This window comes from Aythya ferina (assembly GCF_964211825.1).
Source record: "Aythya ferina genome assembly, chromosome: 14".
In the NCBI taxonomy this organism is placed as follows: Eukaryota; Metazoa; Chordata; class Aves; order Anseriformes; family Anatidae; genus Aythya; species Aythya ferina.
Window position 1 is genome coordinate 2,248,938 of NC_140312.1, and position 12,195 is coordinate 2,261,132.

At 44.0% G+C, this 12,195-nt stretch overlaps 1 protein-coding gene across 1 annotated transcript in view; it reads left to right on the plus strand.

Annotated features, from left to right (window-relative positions):
- The first annotated feature begins 4,629 nt into the window (after positions 1–4,629).
- The window catches only part of LOC311444409 (uncharacterized protein), a 52,584-nt gene continuing 45,018 nt past the window's right edge, over positions 4,630–12,195 (plus strand). The window contains exons 1-3 of the mRNA XM_084535529.1: positions 4,630–4,809; positions 5,391–6,055; positions 6,293–6,687. The gene's annotated coding sequence lies outside the window, so the exon portion shown is untranslated. The remainder of the gene's footprint in view (positions 4,810–5,390; positions 6,056–6,292; positions 6,688–12,195) is intronic.

A 12,195-nucleotide genomic window follows, 5' to 3' on the forward strand; every position in this document is an offset into this window, starting at 1 on the left:
GCCTGGATGTTGTGGTGACATGGGAGAGGTGGCTTCTGCTGCTGCCAGCAGCCTTCCCACCGCAGGCCAATGCCAGCACTTCTGGGACATTTCCAAAAAGCACTTTGCCCTGGTCTCTGCCTATCTTTGATTTGACTGGCAGGATGGCAGTTTCTGCATCCCTGTCACTGCTTATCTGCATCCTAAGGCACTTTAGCACCTGTGGTCTGCAAGAACAGTCATGCCTGAGGATGGGAATTACAGTTCCTGAGGCCACTGGGATGTGTGGCTCAGAGGCTGCAAGGAACCAGAGCTGGGCTGGTGACCCTACTGCTCGTTCCCTGCTGCCGGTGCCAGTGGTCGCATGGGGGAAAGCTGCACATATGGGATTGGAATGTGGCAGAGGACCTCAGCATCTATTAAGGGTTTCTTTTCTATTCTTAGAGAAATAAGCCCTTGCAATCCTTTTACATTGCAACATCTTCTGTGAGCTGCAGGGAATTTGCTTGCCTTATGGACAGGATCCACACTAAGCTCCTTTTCCACGTCGGCTGATGTTTGCTGTGCATCAGAGCAATATTTGATCCCTATCTGGTTTTCTTTTCATCCCCCAGAAGACACACCTCCCACTCTCATGTTTATGAAATTCAAATGAGCAGAGAGTCAAACAGAAAGATCTTGTGGCATGAAGTTTGTGTAGAGCTTACGGGGGAGTTGTTTACCATTCTATTCCAGCTGCTGCATTTAATTCAGGGGAGCTTGTTTCCAAAAGCTGCCACTTCTAAAGGCTACTTAAGATCTTGGACATGTTCTACCCAAAGAACAAATAAACAGTGGAATATTTGAAATGGTTAAATTATTGATGCAGCTTGTTTTTTCTCTCTCTTTTTGCATTTTATTTTTTTTCTGGTTTCTGTTCTTTTAAAAGCTACCAGCATTTCTGAAGCTTCACATTGTTGTCTCTGGGAAGCAAATGCCTAGGGAGGAATTTTAATATTGCTTTTTCTAATTGCTAGGAAGTGAAGGTTAAGCAAGATAATCAGGCACTGGGTATTGCTGGCAGATGCCACTCATTACAGACACAGAAGTCTGGTATCAGTTGTGATACGGTTTAGTGTTGCAGCAGTAGTAAAACCGGCACAATGTCATTAGAGTCTTTATAGGACAAACATTTCAGAAGCTGGCTCTATATACCCGTGATGTCTGTGCAAACATTCTTGCTCGCTTTTAAAGCTTGAATAAAATCCTAGATGATTGCTAAGCTAGTCGTAATGTCTCCAAGGTCAGAGGAAACTCCCTGTGTGAGCTTATCTGTGTAAAAGGAAAAAGAAAACTCTCTACCAAACTAACCCTGGTGCCTAAAGAAACAGCATAATAAAAATCCGTGTAAAGAGGGAAGATTCAGATAGTTAAATTGTGAAGGACCACAATTTTTCCTCCATGGGATAGGAACTGCTAAACGCAGCTCTACAATGCTCAGCAGTTGAAATGACATTGGTAAATGTCTGTTGACTTCTTCCCTTGTTTTGGATTTAAGCTATATCTATGCATGATACAATCCATATTTATTTGGGGTGCTCTTGTGGCTTTTTAATAGATTTCATCTGCCTTTGGACAGAGGCTTTTCTTGGTGATGACTCTCCATCACCACTGTTAGCAGCCAGTGCTGACAGATCAAGATCTGGCTTTGTCCTGCTCTTGTAGCTGGAGGGGATTTTTGTAGCTTTGCAGGGCATTTTTGTTTGTTGGGATGCTTTGCCAATGTGCTGTGCACCTGTACAATGTCAAATACATATTGCCCACAGCAGCATTTAATAGACTTCCTGATGTCAATGTGAAGTCAATAACTCAAGATCTTAATTGCAGGACACGTCTGGATGCTGGCTCACCTACGATTTTTTCTGTGTCAAATAACTCCTGATCTTCGGAACAAAACTGGATTATTTTTTTTCTCTATGACCCTAGCAAACAAAAATAACGTAGTGAACTGCAGTGCTGTAGAATAATGTTCATTGGTCTGGAGAAAGTGCTCTAAGATGTCTCCTTTTCTCAGTGAGATAAACATTTACCAAATTCTTCAAATAAGTCGGATTTATAGAACAAAAAGGAAAGTATTTGAAGATTTCCATTTGTGAGACCAGAAAGGAAAAGGTGATGTATAGGCAGAAATATTGGTTAAAAGCTACAGTCACTCTTATGTCATGAAAGCAGAATATCTTGATCCTGTGCAGCTCTTTGGGAGTTTAACCTCTTCATGTTGTTGATTATTGAGCTCCTATTACCCTTAATCAGTCAGCAATTCAATGTAGAGCTGAGGCTCAGGTTCTCTTCCCTGGCTTTCAGAGCCCTGCACTGGAATTAACCCTGGCAATTTGTCAAGCCAGGCCTGAGAGTCAGGGATTTTGCCTCCTCCGTTTTTTGGGCAGGGGCAGCACGTGGCTGGAGGCTCGGCTGCTGTACCCCCCCGGGCAGGCAGCACCCCCAGCTGGGTGCCTGCAGGAGGAGTGGTGTGGGGCCACGGTCAGTGGGAGTGGGGGCTCTAAACCATGACTCAGGAACAGCCTAAAACAATCAGCAGGTGCAATTTCTTATAAAGAAAATTTGGTAAATTTGGTAAAGGCAGCCTGTTCTCAAAAGGAGGGAAATGGCTTTTATGGACGATCTTTTTAAGTCCCTGCAGATACTTTAATTAAAAAATAAGCAAAATTTGTTTTTTATTTCTAGGTGACCTATTCTCCTTTTTTTTTTTTTTTTTTTTTTTTTTTTTTTTTTTTTTGGTGTACTCAGTGAGACAACTGGCAATAGAATGGAAGCATTTCTTAAAAATGAAAAGAGGATATTAATTTTAAATTCACTTGCTTCTGTGCAAAACTTCTGTGCTGAAACAGTTGTAAAATAGCTGGAAATGCTGCTCAGAGACTTGCAGTGTTTGGTTTACAGCCGCAGTCTCGGCTAGGCAAGATCCTAGGGATATTCTTTGTTGATATTCTTTATTGTAATGCTTTTCAAACACCCAAAGAAATAAGTGTATAAGTAGTATTTGTGTAAGATGAATGTGTTGTTGTAGCTGAGCATGGCAGGGACAGTAAGAGCAGAGCGCTGACCTCCAGGATAAATGATCTTTCCTTTGCAGTATACTGAATCTGCAAATTATTGTGATTTTAGGGAAAATAAAACTTTCTGAGACAGCAAAGGCCAGCCCTGTATCTATCTGTTGAGCAGTGTTTCGGGTGTTTCAACAGCCACACTGTGGCATGGCCGCTTAGCCCAAAAGATGGCACTGTGCTTCTATTGCACTGTGAAGCAAATTTCCTCTCCAAACCAGACTCGCTCACTATCGAGTCTCTCTCAAAAACATTATTTTTCCAAGGCTTTACATACAGTAAAGTCCATTATTGTGAAGGCCAAATTGCTGCCAAAAAAGCCTTCAGCTAAAAAATATATATCTATAAACTAATAACACACCATTCTGATGAAAAATAACATGCAGGGAAGGAGTTTTTCTCAATTATTAATGGCCAATGTTTGTTATATTGTTGTGTTTAGTCCAGGAAGCCTTGATGGAGAGAGGCAGCTTTTCAACACGAACGGCACTTCAACGGGTGCTTTGTAAATGTTACAAAGACGAGCCCTGGGATATTTTAAAGCCCCGCTAATGGGAAGGAAGGGAACTGCATGCCGTGGAGACATGGGGCACATTTGGGGTACGCCCTGGTGAGAGCATCCCCAGCACAGCCCCACAAGCCCTTAGCATGAAGGAATTCAGGTTTTGGGCATGGTAGGTATTAGGTTTAAGCAGGGAGAAGGCTCTGTAAAGGGCCAACACCTTCCCCAGAGCCAGCACCGCTCCCGTGGTTCCTCGCCTCTGGTTATCCAGCTCCCAGCCGGATGAATTATTTAGGGTCAGAACAGGATTTAAGCACTCGATCATGGTGTGTTACCGTTGTCTGTGATGCTGCCCTTTGTCTGCCCTTCCCCTTCCCATGGAAGAAGCAGGATGTGGGGCCCTCCTCCCCACCACAGCTGTCCTGGAGGAGTCGTGTGGCTGAGTACCCCCATGAAACAAGTGTGTGCCCCAGAAACAAGGTCCTTTTGGAAGGCCATTTTAAGAAAGAGATGTAAAAAACTATTTTTTTTCCCCCACCAGACTGCCACGGACCAAAATATTGCATTTTCTGGCTGCCTGTTCCCACCTGGGACCCTGCCCAGAGGCCAGCTCCTGTGACAGAACAGACAGCAGCTGCCCTCACCAGTGGCTGGAGACCTTGGAAGACCAGCGATGGTTTTTGGAAGGCATCATGTTTCCCCATCCTGCTGCTCCTGTGGGCTTACTGCTTCAGGACAAGCACAGAGCTCTGCAGCTTTAGGAGACTTAAGATATGTTGGTGAAGGACTGGGGTGGTAAAGGTGTGTGGGTTTTGGGGAGAAGAAGCTGTGACACATTGCAGGTTTCCTCCAAAGCATCTGGGCTGGCCTTGCAGGGCTGTTGCACCCCCCTGCCCTGGCAGCTCACTGGGACAGCTGACAAAAGGGTTTCAGCCCAGGATCACGTCTCTGTCAGTGTCTGCAGCAACCCAAGAAATGGAAATTTAAAGCTGAAAGGGGGTGGAGGCACTGGGCTGAGGGATCTGAAGGCACTCCTATTCCCTGGTGAATTCACTTAGCCTGATTGCTTAATTGGAGGTGATAATGCAGCATTTTTTTTGATCTGGCAGCATGTATGCTGTGGTTTATGAAATTGGCTGAAAAGCTCAAGAATAGCTGAATACTGGATGAAAGACCCCAGAAAAGAAGACAGGAGGAGAACAAAGTTTATTTCATTAAGAAAATGCAAGTATAAAGGAATAGAGCTTTTCAGACCAGCCTCATTAGAAACCTAGACAAATTAGTGACATTATGGCTTATTAAATTTCATTCTGCCAAGGACAAAAAACCTTGTGACAGAAAGCTTACAATAGTGACAAAAATAAGTGCTAAGAAAAACTGTTTCCTCACTTAAATGCTACGCTTTAATATAACTCTGCAAAATGCTGCCCTTTAATATAACTCTGCAATCTCTTGGTTTTAGCTTTAAAAAGATGAGGCCATTTATTTAAACATAAATCAGGAAATGAACTGACTGTGTTTAGCACCTGAATAAGAATATTTCAAGATCTTGGGTGGCTGAATAACTTCAGAAAAATGCAACCAGCAAAAATGTTTTCCAAGGATATATTTGTGGGGAAGAGACTCACATGCAGACCTTTTATTATTTTTTTTTCTGAAAGCTAATTTGTAGTGGTACATGTGCAAGTGCATACATATTGATTTTATTAATGAAAATTAAGCATGTACAAATTTGCCTCAGTGGAGACTGCAGGGTAGAGAGAAGGAAGGTTAACCATACTTAGCATTTATATAGTTTTCTTCAGGATTCTCCGCACATCGCTGCTCCGCACCAGACCCTTGATTGGGATGCAGGGCTCCTCGCTGCCAGGCTTCTGTCTCTGGGCTGTGGCACACATTGTGAGAAAGATAAAACAGAAATAAAGATCTCTCGGCCAGCTGAAAGTAATGCAAACTCAGAGCCATTTGGCACCGGCCCTGGATTTAGGCACAGACGCGTTCTTGACAATTAGAGAAGGGAGCAGAGTCCTGGGCTGTGGATGCAGACACTTCCTGAGAGCGAGCCAGATATCACAAGGTTGCTCTTGGTCACATGAAGCAGGAAAAAAAGCCCAGTGTGGAATAAAGGAGATGCTGCTTGGTCTGTGCCCCAAAGTAACGGTAAATGTGCCAGCTCCCAAATCTGGATGCGAAGGGCTCCCTCAGCCTCTGCCTCACTGCTGCCCTGTGCCCTTGCTGCTGTCCTGCCCTACGGTGTCGTTGCACAGCCTTGCCTCTCCCTGAGCTGAGTTGGTGTTCTGAATGCAAGAGAGGCACTTCATTACTTTGAACTGATTTTGACTGACAACGTCCCACTGATGTGCTGGAGTGGAAAGGCAGTGGAAAGGCTTACAGCTTGTAGCTCAAACTCCATCCAAGCCAGTAACGGGACCACCACTCAATACCAAGGAGTTTCAGGGTCACTACACAGGTATGTATGTATTCCTTGACAAAGATTTGCCCAAGCTTCCTTTACAGCTGACACATGTGTGCAGCACCAGTGGGATTTTCAGGTCTCTTGCCCCGCTGGAGCCACCTCCTGCATCACACTGAGCCTGCGGGGGTGCCTGTGCCATGCGGTGAGGCCTGTGCCATGCATCTCTCCTGTAGAGATGATGGTGCTCCACTGGATATGTGCCACTCTCACATTTTTTCTCTTTGTCCACAGGCCACGCAGCTGCAGGACCTGCTCTGACACATGGATGGTGCTGGACATGCAGGTGATCTGGGCTGGGGGTGTCCTTGTGCAGGGGGCACACGGCTGTGAGCAGGGGGCCATGGCTGAGGGTGGGCTCAGCTCAGCGCCACTCCCCAGCCCATGCCCAGCTCCCTGGGCTCCATGGAAGTTTTGCTGCTGTCTTGAAGCCCCAACAAGAATCTTGCAGTGGCAGACAGAACCAGCCTAGCTCTCGCTCGCTTCAAATCCCTCGAGGTGCCAATCTGCATTTCCAGGCACCTACGTACCTCTGCACGTCTCCTTGTCGGGCTTTCTGAGCCGGGCACTGATGTGGCACATCAACCTTCAGATAAAACGGATGTTTCCAGATCAGAGCAGTTTCTGAAGTGAAAACCAGAACTTCTCAGAGCTGTGATGTGTTCATGCCAATGAGAAAGTAATTTCTGGAATTTTTTTTTTTTTTCTTTCCTATTGCATGCATTTTAAATGGCTTTTGTTGCAGTTGTTTCTTTCTTTTTTTTTTTTTTTTTTTTTTCATTTGCGCTAAAGTAAAAGGCAGGAGAAATTTCTATCAATGGTAACACACAAAACATATTGGGAATTGTTTGGGTCAAACAATTTTGCCCTTTTGTAAAATGATGCTTTAGGAATATTATCACATATATTGGTTATATTAGCAAGCTGTTTACCCAGGCAACTGAGAGGCAAGTGCATCCTGCCAGTTTCGCAGGAAGACAAAGACAGAGTGGAGAGTGTTTATACGATCCCGCATATAAATGACTTATTTATTTTGATAAGATTTTACAGAAATCCAAAGGAGAGATTTGCCATATAACTATAAAATGCTTATCAGTATGAAATAATGCCCACTTTCTGTGCCTTATGTGCTGAGCAGGTGCAGATACCTACCTGGGAAGGTGTCTTTGGTTACTACATTCTCTGTACACGTATTTTGATGATTTCAAAGGACTTGTCCCTTTTCTTCCCCATCAGCCCCACCAGAGGCAACAGCACCCACTGAGCAGGTCGCCTGCTCTGAATTTGTCTCTCAGTGCAGTTGCTTTGCCCTTGAGGTGGGACATGAGCATGGTGGAGCCCCCTGGGGCGCAGGGCTCGGCTCCAGTGAGCATCACAGTGCTGGGGCAGGGAGCTCTGCCCCGTGGTGGTTAGGGAGATCCGTGTGTGTTCCTAGGAGCAGCGCATCATGGGTTATTAGGTTTGCCTTTAAAAACAATAAAAATAAGTAAACAAGAGAGAGAGAGAGAAATAATCCCCCAAGAATGAAAAATTGCTTAGAATACTCTGTCAAAACAGCAGTGCTACAATGCCACTTCTGCAATTACAGGGATCGTGCATGCATGAGTGATGTGACTTTTACATATATGAGCAATGAGGAAAAGGTCCTTTAAAATACACTTTAGTTTTACTTTATAATTGTGTGGATCCAGGATGATGCATCACAGAGATATCACTATGCTGAAGTATGAAATTGTTTGAACATTTATTTTTATCTAGAAGCGGTGCCATGAGCAATGCTTCAGAATATTCTGAATTGACTAGAATTATATTAGTCATATCTTTATTATAAAGACAGTAATTTATTCAGTACATTTAGAAGGTTTTGATTTTCATCTCTGAAGAGCTGAAGGGTCAAAACATAAATTAGAGTAGCACATGGCAGTGCTGAAAATCCATGCTATTTAAGGACTAACAGTGCTAATATCTTTCAGAAAACTGCTAAAACATATTTTATGCAGTGGAGAATTTGTACACCTGGAAAAAAGTGATCATGCAGTAGGTGAGCAGCGTGGGGGAATTAAGTCATAAAACGGTAGCGATAAATGAAGGGTATGCACTATTTTAAAAGCAGTAATGGGAGCTGAACCCCAGTATGGCATCCCAAGTCCTCGTCACGGCAGGGACACTAGTGCTTTGTGCAGCCTCATCCAAAGAAGTCGGATGCAGTTTTTGCCTCTCTTGGCTTGTCTGCAAAAAATCCCACACTGAGGATTTTTAAGAGTTCCTATTTGCAAAGAACTTTGAATTCTTCATATGGAAGGTACTGAATAATGCAAACAATATCATTATTCTGCAAACCGCTGTGTAATAGCTGCAAATTGCCTCTTGTCTGGAGTGTAACAGACTGCACTTACCATTCACACCTGTCGACTGCTAACAGTGATCTTGAGGATCACTGTCCATAATAAAAATAATTAATCCCAGAGAAGAGGTATTCTAGGTAAGCCTGGATTTCTGGCATTGTACGCAGTGGCATAAAGACGTGATAGACTTTAATGTGGATTTTTTTTGTTGTTTCCACAAGAAGCAGGCTTGAAAATCTCACATGTTCACCATTTGGGCTCTTTAAAGCAGCCTGCGTAGTCAGTCCTGTGCGACATGGTCCCGAATTTAGTACAGCTCATAGTACAGCTCAGGTTTTGTTTTCTTGTACAGGGTTTTGGTGGTTTGGTGTATTTGAGGCTAGCACAGCCCATTTGGGTTCTCTCACTCAAAGTCACCGCTTTGTTTTTATTTTTAGCTTGCACAAGTACTATAAAATGCTAAACCAAAAGTTCAGACTAACAGGAGACTCATATGCAGAGGAGAATCACAGCACTGGTTTTTCAATTATTAACAGGGAATCTGGTATTTTGAGCAATAAGTGTGTAGGCTGGAAGCTTTCGTGGTTGTTTTGGAAAATTCAGCTGTTGCTCATGCCGGAGGAGGTGAAGCATCTTTCTCCGGATAACAGTCTCTTCCCACCCTGGCAGTTCTGAGAACTGCTTGCGAGCGTTACAGATTTTTCTCCAGTATTTTCACCTGTGCCAGAACCGCAGGCACTGAAGCGGATTCTGCTGCTAATTGCCTCCATGAATCTGGAGAGCGGTGCAGTGTGTGTTCATATTGGCTGTCCTCTTCTGGGCTCCGCTGACACAAGCGTGTGAAGACAAGGGCATCTCAAAAGCACAAATTGCTTACTGACAGTATTGGATTGCTTGGTAACCATTTGCTTAGGGCAATTACCACTAATTATTTAACGGAATTGGAAAAGCAGAAAAATAATCTATAAAGGGTACTAGGGACACATTACTGTGTGATAATGGGATTTTACAAGATAGACAAAAAATACCCAACTCTAAATGTGTCTGGGTAGATGCACAAAAAAAGAAAAAATATGCTTCTTTGCTAGGTGTGGTATTTTTCATGAAAGAACTAAAGACTAAACCACATCGTATCAAACATAAGATTAGGTTTTGGCTGATATTTATTTACAGAGTAAGGTCTTCTAGATAATTTAGAAATTACATAAAGTGCATCTAATTTTATTTCCCCAGCTACATGCACGAGGTTCTATCTAAGCTAAAATTAGCTATGTTTTTTTGTCTAGACCATCTGTAGATGTAATTTTATCATGCAGAGTACAAGCACACCCAGTCGTAGCACGTAATGACTCGAGACTCCCGTCCGCTCCGAGGGGAGAGGAAGGAGAAGTGCTCCCATCTCGGAGCTGTGGGATGGGTTTCCCTCCCCTCGCTCAGGGTTTCTGCTTTCTGTCCCAGCTCCCCTTCTGCTAAATGACCTAACCTGCAGTTGGGCTTATGGTGGATTGTCACCTTGTTTTGTTGCCCCTGCACCTTTCATCTGTGAAATGAGTGCAGTGAAACCTGTTCAGGTCACGTGGATGCTGTGAGGGTTATTAAACTAAAAGTGTTTTTGGACTGTCAGTTGGAAGAGCAAGCCCAAGTATTGACTAATGGTAGTTCTGGGCTTCACTCAACTTCTGTATTTAATTAAGATGGCAGCTTAATTTGGGACAAAGTTGTTTGATCATACAAAGCTCCTGGCACAGAAATGGGCAAGCTGGCTGGGATGCAGGCGGTGTGTGCTTGGTGGCTGAGCAATGTCCCCTTGGAGCAGGACGAGATGTGCCCATTGCTCGCTGGGCAGAGACTTCTGCCTGTCCCTGTGTGGGCTTTGGCATGGGATGCTCTCCTCTGCAGTCCTCGCCAACACGGCAATGTGGTATTTGCTGTGGGAGCTGTCTGTGTAGGAGTGATCTTGCACATTGTTCTCCTGGGTGTCCTTCTAGTTATGAGACAAGGGCTCTGCCCCAGGACTGACCTTGCTGCTTTTACTTTCGAGGAATGCCATATTCCAGGTAGCAGTGTGGTGTTAGCACCAAAACAGTATTTACGCCCTTGGATAAACAACCAAATTATTTGGATTTGATCTTGACTTGATTAATTCCTACGTCTTCTTTTGTCTTTTATTACTTTAATTACTTTAATTGCTGGTGCTCTAGAAACAATCCCTGGGCTGAAATGTGGCATGGAAGTATTGTGGGAGTTTGTTTACTAAAGCTCTGACCTGTTGGATATTTGTATGTGGGACGGGATCCAGAGAGTCTAGAAAGGATGAAGAGTAATAATAGTAATAACAATACATCAAGGTATAATGTTTTCTGCTGAAAGGTAGTCTAATTAGTACCACAAGTTTGTTAACAAGCTGTAATTGCAGCTTTTTTTGTTGTTCGTTATAAATAGAATTCTCATTCCAACAATTCACATTTGTTGGAGTCCATTAGGAGAAACAGAAAGCTGTCCTGGCGTAATCCTGTTGATACGGAACTGAATGGAACCGGGAGCTTTAATGCACACTGGAAACCCATCCTGCGTGGGGCTGTTTGATTTTTGCCAAGGCAGAAATGCCTCTCACAAGGGGTGTCTGTGGGCAAGGCTACCAGTTAGCAGCCCTTTCGCATCGTGCTGGCCAGGCTGTGCTTACTGAGCACTGCTTTTAATGCAGTTATAGATCCGGGCTGCTGCACCATCAGTGCTGGGAAAAAAAAATACTCTAATAATGTCTTCCATTGAAATGGAACTTCATTGCACCGATTCAATGTATAAGCTCTTCCTTATTGTTTAATCTAAGGAATTGCTCACCGGTAACAAGATTTTTAGTTGCATTTAAGTCATAATGTTATCCTTTTAATCACCTTTGTGTCTTGTGAATTGGATGCTGAGATGGTTTGGGCCTCTGGTGCCAGAGCAAAACCTAAGGTTCATGGCAGAGCTGGTGGAGCAGGCAGCAGGGCTGCATCGCTGTGTGCCACTGCAACTGCCTAAACACGGGAAGGAAGGAGAAAAAGAGCAATGCAATCAGCTGGTCTGAACAAGTGGCACCTCTCCTGTGGCTGTTATCTAAGAAAGATTGTTGGTTTGATGGAGAAGCTCTAGATAGAGGGATTTAATAATGCAAATTTGATATCTTGGTTTAAAAATCCTGTAATTACAGATTTAATCAATCTGTTGATGATATCGGATATTTCCTAGGTAGCACTGTTAGATGTTATACGTAGTCAGCCTATCGGCACAACGCTGCTGCGTGCTTCAGAAAGTTATGCAAAACAACAGCATGACCAAAATAAGAAAACTGAGATGTGAAAACACTGGGACTGGGCTCTGCTCCTTGAGAATGGGACTCTGAGATGGTTTTTATAACCTCCCGCTTCACTATCTTCATATTGACTCACATCATTATGCAAATGCCATAAATTGCAATAAAATCAATTAATGTGCTATCAAGTCTCATAAAAATATGCACTCATTAGTTTACTGCTGAGACAGTATTTCTGCTCTGCTTGCTTATGGCCAAGGCAAGGAGGGCTGTGCGTGGTGCCGGCTCTCGTCGTGGGAATAGCTGGGTCCCCTTCTTTCCGTAGCACAAGGGTGGCCAAGATCCCACTTGCATCCTTTGAGCTGGGCACAGACCAGCTGGGATGTAGTTTTGTGAAGATGCCTCGGGATCTGAGGGAAGGAGGGCAGTGGTGGTGTCCAGCCCTGCTCCAAAATCTAACCTCAGGGCCTGGAACAGCTGCCCGCAGGCTGCAGACA